The sequence below is a fragment of the Dermochelys coriacea genome, chromosome 2 (assembly GCF_009764565.3).
Source record: "Dermochelys coriacea isolate rDerCor1 chromosome 2, rDerCor1.pri.v4, whole genome shotgun sequence".
NCBI lineage: Eukaryota > Metazoa > Chordata > Testudines > Dermochelyidae > Dermochelys > Dermochelys coriacea.
Genome location: NC_050069.1, coordinates 235,636,293 through 235,645,206, shown reverse-complemented (window position 1 = coordinate 235,645,206; position 8,914 = coordinate 235,636,293).

Here is an 8,914-nt window from a genome sequence, read left to right as displayed (position 1 = left end):
CCCCACCCACCAGCAGGAATATGAACGATGCTAGGCAACTCTGACACCACTTTCTACAAGCCACTACCCTCTGATCCCACTGAGGGTTACCAAAAGAAACTACACCATTTGCTCAAGAAACTCCCTGAAAAAGCACAAGAACAAATCCGCACAGACATACCCCTAGAGCCCCAACCAGGGGTATTCTATCTGCTACGCAAGATCCATAAACCTGGGAATCCTGGATGCCCCATCATCTCAGGCATTGGCACCCTGACAGCAGGATTATCTGGCTATGTGGACTCTCTCCTCAGGCCCTAGGCTACCAGCTATCTCTAAGACATCACTGACTTCCTGAGGAAACTACAATCCATTGAAAAAAGAAAAGGAGGACTTGTGGCACCTTAGAGACTAACAAATTTATTTCAGCATAAGCTTTCGTGAACTACAAAGTGAGCTGTAGCTCACGAAAGCTTATGCTCAAATAAATTTGTTAGTCTGTAAGATGCCACAAGTCCTCCTTTTCTTTTTGCGGATACAGACTAACACATCTGCTGCTCTGAAAACTACAACCCATTGGTGATCTTCCAGAAAACACCATCCTAGCCACTATGGATGTAGAAATGCTCTACACCAATATTCCACACAAAGATGAACTACAAGCCATCAGGAACAATATCCCCGATAATGTCACGGCAAACCTAGTGGCTGAACTTTGTGACTTTGTCCTCACCCCACAACTAATTCAGATTTGGGGACAATTTATACCTTCAAGTCAGTGGTACCCGCATGGCCCCACAGTAGGCCAACATTTTTATGGACGACTTAGAACAATGCTTCCTCAGCTCTAGTTCCCTAGTGCCCCTCCTCTACTTGCACTACATTGATGACATCTTCATCACATGGACCCATGGGAAGGAGGCCATTGAGGAATTCCACCAGGATTTCAACAAATTTCCATCCTACCATCAACCACAGCCTGGAACAGTCCACACAAGAGATCCACTTCCTGGACACTACAGTGCAAATAAGCAATAGTCACATAAACACCACCCTATACTGGAACCCTACTGACCGCTATACTTACCTACGTGCCTTCAGCTTCCATCCAGGACACATCACACGATTCATTGTCTACAGCCAAGCTCTAAGATACAACCGCATTTGCTCCAACCCCTCAGACAGAGACAAACACGTACAGGATCTCTATCAAGCACTCTTAAAACTACAATACCCTCCTGCTGAAGTGAAGAAACAGATTGACAGAGCCAGAAGGGTACCCAGAAGTCACCTACTACAGGACAAGCCCAACAAAGAAAGTAACAGAATACCACTAGCCATCACTTACAGCCCCAACTAAAACCTCTCCAGTGCATCATCAAGGATCTACAACCTATTCTGAAGGACAATCCCTCATTCTCACAGACCTTCGGAGACAGGCCAGTCCTCGCTTACAGACAGCCCCCCAACCTGAAGCAAATACTCACCAGAAACTACACACCACAGAACAAAAACCACTAACCCAGGAACCAATCCCTGCAACAAACCGCGTTGCCAACTCTGTCCGCATATCTATTCAAGGGACACCATCATAGGACCTAATCACATCAGCCACACCATTCACCTGCACATCTGCCAATGTGATATATGTCATCATGTGCCAGCAATGCCTCTCTGGCATGTACATTGGCCAAACCGGACAGTCTCTATGCAAAAGAATAAATGGACACAAATCAGACATCAAGAATTGTAACATTCCAAAACCAGTAGGAGAACACTTCAATCTCCCTGGACACTCAATAACAAATTTAAAAGTGGCAATTCTTCAACCGAAAAAACATCAAAACCAGATTTCAATGAGAAACTGCAGAACTGGAATTAATTTGAAAACTGGACACCATCAAACTAGGCCTGAATAAAGACTGGGAGTGGATGGGTCACTCACACCTTCTTGCCAACTGTTGGGAATGGGCCAGGTCCACCTTGATTGCATTGGCTTTGTTAGTACTACAAAAGTAATTTTCCCTCTGATATTCCCTTTTTGATTAATTGATATTGATTAATTCCCTTCTTGTCAACTGTTGAGAATAGGCCACTTCCACCTTAATTGAATTGGCCTCATTAGCACTGATCCCCCACTTGGTAAGGCCATTCCCATCTTTTCATATGCTGTAATATATATACTGCTTACTGTATTTTTCATTCCATGCATCTGATGAGTGGGTTTTAGCCCATAAAAGCTTATGCCCAAATAAATGTGTTAGTCTCTAAGGTGCCACAAGGACTCCTCGTTGTTTTTGTTCCAGTTCAGTACTACATCTGAGGCTACATATCTGAAACTCCACTTATTGGTCAAATTTCTTCAGTATAAATCCTTGCCAATTTCCCTCAGGGTACCAATTAACAGTAAATGTGGCAGTTGTTTCATGTGGATTACCAGACAACTTTCAGGTGGTAAAGACTTTTTGACCCTACCAACTTGGACTGAATTTGAGCCAGTACCCTAGAGGTGACAGGCACTGTACATTATTACCAATTCCTTTAATACAATTATAAAAAGAGGACTGGGTGGTTATCAAAATCTAGGCAATTTCTACACAGGAAGTTTTTGGATTTTGGCTCGAAGACAAAAATGTGATTTTAAGTCTCCAATCCAGGATGCAAATGAATCAAGAAATGAATGTGCTGGGGACATATTATGTGACAAGTAAAGATGAATAAATAAAAATGATGGGGCTACTAATATATTTTCAGTTCTCCAGTCATAGGGTATGACCTGCCAAGTTCATGGATTCATTAAAAAATCCTTGTGTGATGCACGGCCAGAAAGGATTAAGCATCCTGCAAAATAAATGACTCAAATTCAACCCTTAAAGACATATGGGGAAAGCTTATGCTCATGGAAGCTTATGTTATGTATAATGAAAAGGAGTACTTGTGGCACCTTAGAGACTAACAAATTTGTTAGTCTCTAAGGTGCCACAAGTACTCCTTTTCTTTTTGCGAATACAGACTAACAGGGCTGCTACTCTGAAACCTGTTGTTATGTATAATGTTTGTGTTTTTGTGTATTTACATATATATGAGTAGTGGTCAACAACGTAATCAACATTCCCTGTCTATGCTGTATTCTGGTCATTCAGAGATCAAAAGAACATCCTAGCATTTAAATTAATTGTAAACACGGGAAATCACTGTATTCATCTCTCTTTGAAATGTAGAGCAAATCATCGGTGAATGGTGGAGGAACAGGCAATAGTCTTATGTTAATTCGTATAGCTAAGTACCGGTGATAGACTGCTTTATGTTAATCTGTGTGAATAATTAACAATGATGTTTAGGAAATAAGAGCCTTTTGTTCCCCGAGGGACTCCAACTTGTCAAAGAAGACCTGAAATTGTATAAAAGATCCTTGGGTCGTGATCCTTTTAAATCTCAGATCTGTTTGAGGTTTCATACAGGGGAAGCCTAAGCCACAAGGACTGAGATCCCCAGTTCTGACTGGACCGCCCTGAAATATAAACATTGGACAATAACTTATTGACTATTTCTGAAAGAACTCTTTGCAACTACAAAGCTCACCATCTCTGCTATTATCTGAATCTCAAGAATTGAACTCATGTCTGTATGCATATTGATCTTTTAACCATACTCTCGCTCTTTTCTTTTTTAATAAATTTTAGTTTAGTTAATATGAACTGGCTGTAGCCAGTTTTATTTGGGTAAAATTTTATTTGGGTAAAATCTGGAATATTCATTAATCTGGGAGGTAATGTGTCTTATCCTTTGGGATTGGTAGAACCTTTTCTTTTATATGATGAAATAAGATTTTCAGAAATCTTCATCATATTTGACTGGGGTATCTGGATGGAGGCCTGAGACTGGATTACTTCAAGAGAACTTTGTTGTTGGCTTCTGGGCAACCAGTGAGGTAATAAAGAAGCTGTTTTATGGTGTCTTGGTAAATCTAAGTATTGAAAATATCCACCAGCTTTTGGGATTATCTGCCCCATTCTTTGCAGTTCACCCTAATTGAGTGACCTCAGCTGGCCCTCACTGGGACCCCAGTCATACCTTGCCATTGGGCTTACAATTTCATGTGCCAGTTCCTTTAATGGTCTCGGATGGGAGATTATTCAGGCCCCTTGATTTGGTCACATTAAGCTGTTTGAGTTTGGCTTCCACCTTGGATGTGATAATTTCAACTTCTGTATTCTTGTTCCCATTAGCCATCCTGCCACTTCCCCCAAGCTCCTCATTACCTTTATTCAAAACTGAGGCAATTCCAAACCTCCTCCAAATTCAAATCCTTGAGTTCTTCAGTCCAATCCTCATCCCTAATTTCCTTAATTTTTTAAAGTTTGCACTTTTAAAATCAAGGATCCTATTCGCAGACAACTTTTGGTTTATCCTTCCATTTAGTTTAAATTGAATTAACTCATGATCACTTGAATCAAGTTTGTCCTCTATAACCAGTTATTCTATGAGGTCCTCACTACTTACCAATATTAAATCTAAAATGGCATCACCTCTTGTTGGTTCAGTGACTATTTGTTGATAAAATCTGTCAGCTATCACATCCAGAAATATCTTGGTGCTACTAATATTAGTAGCACTTGTCCTCCAGTCTATATCTGGGAAATTAAAGTCTCCCATAATCACACAATTCTCAGCAGTATTTATACACCGTGATTTACCTTTTTAAACTTGACTGCCTCCACAAGGTTCTGAGTCTCAAAAAGTGCCCTTTAAAGGCTGCATGTTACAAGCCTTTACAAACTGCAACACACTGCCTCTATCAGGGTGATTTTGCAAAGATCTACTAGTCAGCTAGTAACTACCAGCACAACTAGTAAGCTTTAGATGTAGTGAACTGCTCTTGCTTATTTTTGTGAATAGACATTTTAAAAATTGCAATTCCTGTCAGAACTATCAAAAACTGGGCTTCCTGGTTAGAGAGATTCATGAGAGCTACAGGTAGCATTTATCACTAAATCACCTGCAAAGTATCTGGGGCCAAATGTGGGGCCCTTATTTACTGCTTTGCACTCTCTCCTGTGCAGACACAACCTAGATGATGTGAAGGTATCTTTAAGCCATATTTTTTCCCCTTCTGCAACTGCACTTTCCAGGAGGCAAAGCACAGAATATAGCCCCTGGACTTTTCAAGGTGATATTCGTAAAGATAGCCTGGAGATTCAGATTTATGATTGTAACGGGGAAATGTTTTAAGGAAAAGTAGGAATTTTCATGATCCTGTTACCTATTCAGCAGCTCTGAATGCAGCAGAAAAATAATTAGTTTACTAACAATTAGTTAATGGGGTTGTGATGGGGTTCGACTCACCACGCTAGCACCTCCTCCTGGTCATCTTGCGGATCAGCTCCACAGGTCAGTATGTCAACTCTTGGTGGTGTCTCGCCCGCCATCACTTCTTCCCCTGGACCCATGTCACTCCAAGAACCTCGGTATCCTCTTCAGGACACCACCCTCTGGCTGTGCCACATTCTGGGCTCACACTATTGCAGTCCAATGATCCAGTCACTTCCACAATGGCGAGTGGTGTCGGGGGGACCCAGGCCAGGGACCCTATAGATGGCAGCCACATGCTGTGTCCTCTTGAACCCCTCAGTCTATTTTCCTGGGCCACTTCCCCGCAGCCCTAGCACCTTCTTCACCTTTATCTCAGGGCCTCAGCATGCCAGCCTTAGCAGCCAGCCAGGAGCTCTCTCTAGCTTTCCTGGTCCCTGCTGGCAACATTGCTCTGTCCAGGGTTCCAGAGCTCCTTCTTCTTGCTAGGAGCCTGTTCTTCCCCCTCGAGCTCCAGGTAGCTACAGAAGCTGCTCTGCCCTGCAGCCCTTCTTATATGGGCTGGCACAGCCCTGATTGGCTGCTCCTCACAGGCCCTCTCGAACTGGCTGCCTCCTGCACAGCATCCCTAGGGCTCGATTATCTCTTATGGGCCAGTGTGGGGCAGATGCCCCATCACGGGGATCTAAAATACAAATCATATCAATTCTGAACTTAAATTTCCCTTGGAAACTTTCATTGAAAAATTCATTATTGCAGATATCTGTGCCTTCCTTTAAAGTTTTAGGGCTAGATCCATGAAGGGATTTAGGTGACTCACTGCCAAATCCTCCTCTGGTTGATGTGGTGCAGGGATCTGAACTCAGGTTTGCCCCCTCCCAGGTGAGTGCCCTTACTCCTGGGCTATAGGGTTATTCTCATGCTTTCCCTGACCCACTGATCATTAAGTACTTCATACAAAGTGAAACAGCTGGAACAGGCAACACTGAGGGAGTCAAACTCCTGCCCTGCTCTTCTTGGGACTTCCACAAACCAGAAGGGCATCATAGTAGCAGCCAAAGTTAATCTCTTGTCCCTCCATTGCTATATAGATGGTGACTGACAGGACAGCTGATGAGAAGCTACAGTAGGGAAAGGACAACAGAGCTGCTGCTAGGGAGGCACTGTCATATACCCTTCCCTTTAGACATGGTCTACACTACAAAATTAGATGCCTGGCATTGACTTTGTTGTGCATGGATCTAAACTTAAATTTGTCTCCCACTGATGTAAGTGCTCCATTATGGCAACGCAGTAACACCACCTTTCTGTGCAATGTTGAGCCATCACTGATGTACTCAAATCGATGAGGCACAATTGTAGACACTGTGTGACCTATGTGAACCCTAACAGTCCTCCAGAAGCTTTCCCACAATGCCTAATACTGATCACTCTGCTCACAATTGTGAATTCCACTGCCCAGGGGTCATAGGAACAGAAACCCCACCTCTACCACCTTTAAAACCCTGCAAATTTTTGAAATGCCTTTTCCTGATTGTTCAGCTTGGTGAGCATACCTAGCAGCCCTCCACTGTTGTGTGCAATTGCCCAGCTGACCAAGCCAGCTACATGATCCAGATGCATTCTGGCTTGGAGTAGACAATACATATTTGATCTCCTGGGACTGTGGGGAGAAGAGGCTGTGCAGGCACAGCTCCAGATCAGCCATAGAAATATGGACATCTGTGAGCAGATTGCATGGAGGATGCAAAAGAAGGGGTATGACAGGGACCAGCAGCAGTGCTATGTGAAGGCAAAGGAGCTGTGGGAGGCATACCAGAAGGCCAGGGTGTTGACACACCAGTGCCAAGCTTCAGACCTGCCACTTTTACAAAGAACTACATGCCATACTTGGCAGAGACCCCACCACCACCCCGCAGACCACAGTCAATACCTCCGAAGTCCAAGACACAGATCACTGGTGTGAACAGTGATGAGGAGGGGTAAACGAGGAGGATGGGAGACATGCAACCAGGGATCCATTGATGCTGTGAGCAAGGACCTAGTATAAAACTTCAGAGGAACTAAGTTGTGAACCTTAACTTTCACTTCCTGTTGTGACAATATGATGGGGGTGTCCACCCCACACAAGGCCTGAAGGAATTAAGGTGGGTAGGTGGGCCAATTATCCACCTAATCTGCACCTGAAGGAGAAGCCAGGGAGTGAGAACTAATTAGAGATGAGGCTCAGCTGGACAGGACCAGGAGGGGCCTGTATAAAGCCCAGTAGCCGAGTGTAGAGGGGGGCTGCAGAGAAAGAGGCTACAGTCTCTGTTAGGGTGACAGAAGGCAAGATAGAAAGTAGCTCGGTGATTCAGCAGTAAGGGATACAACTGCGCAGACCTTGACTGCTTGTTGTAGGGGCCCTGGGCTGGAACCCAGTGTAGAGGCAGGCCTGGGTTCCCCTACCAGTCACTGGACAGTGGCGCAGTTCGGGGGCAGTGAGAGGAAAGACTGCTTGGGACAGTGGGTCCTGAGAGACTTTGATACCTCAGAAGGAAAGGACAATGGTGACTTGGCCAGTGGGCTAAGCCACAAAGTAGAGGTGCTGTAGTTCTAGACCAGCGAGAGAGGGGCCACAGAATGAGTGACTGAGGTAATGGGCTGAGTGACCACTAGACAGGGTGCAGACAATGGCAAACTAATTCCCTAGATGAGCACAAGGAGGTGTCACTGAGCGGAGAGTGGAGCGAAGCCCCTGACAGACTATATTGACATGGTACGACTGTTTGTTTTATCTGCAGCTGCTGTGGTTGCGGCCTTGAGGGATTCCCAGTCCACACCCATGGAATGCATGAGCCAGATAAGGAGAAAGAAAAGGACTTGGGACAAAATGTTCAGCAAGATTCTGCAAGCCAGTGCTGCATCGGACCACAAGCAGAGGGCCTGGAGGGTGAATACTGCAGATTGTATGGAGAAGGAAAGACCAGACAGAAGAAAGTCCCAGCAGAAAAAGGAGAGGGAGATACTTCAGGACATAATGGGCTTCTCTAGCAGCATATACAGACGCTGCAGACTCTTGTGGACCTACAGATTTAACAATCCCAGGCTTACCTCCCTTTGCAGTACACGGAGAACTCCATTTTAGCACCTCCCGACACCCGTTCTTAATATTCCACATGGCATCAGAGGCCACATCCCTATCCTTACTACTCCACCCCAGGGGACAGTAAGGACAGCCACAGCTTCGCATACAGCAACTGTGGCCTTTCACAGGTCAGTGTATGTAGAGCCAAAATGGACATGAATGTTCCTTCCCCTTGTTAAGTTAAGTTTTTAATATATTTTCTTTTAAATTGCACAGAATTTTCTTTGCACTGGTTTTGTTAGTCAATAAAATTAAATTCTTTGGAAAATAACTCATCTTTATTAGTTCCCTACATATGCTGCAGAGTGTACAGCAGTACTGAAGGTTCTCACTTGTTACCATACAGTGTGACGCAACCTATAGGATCAGTGGCAAATAGTGTAATAATCATAAATGTACAGCAAGCACCATAAAATTGATAGGTACACTGACAGTGTGATATTCATATGTACACCAAGCACCACACAATTTCTAACAGGCCCCAAAACTGAAGGGTCA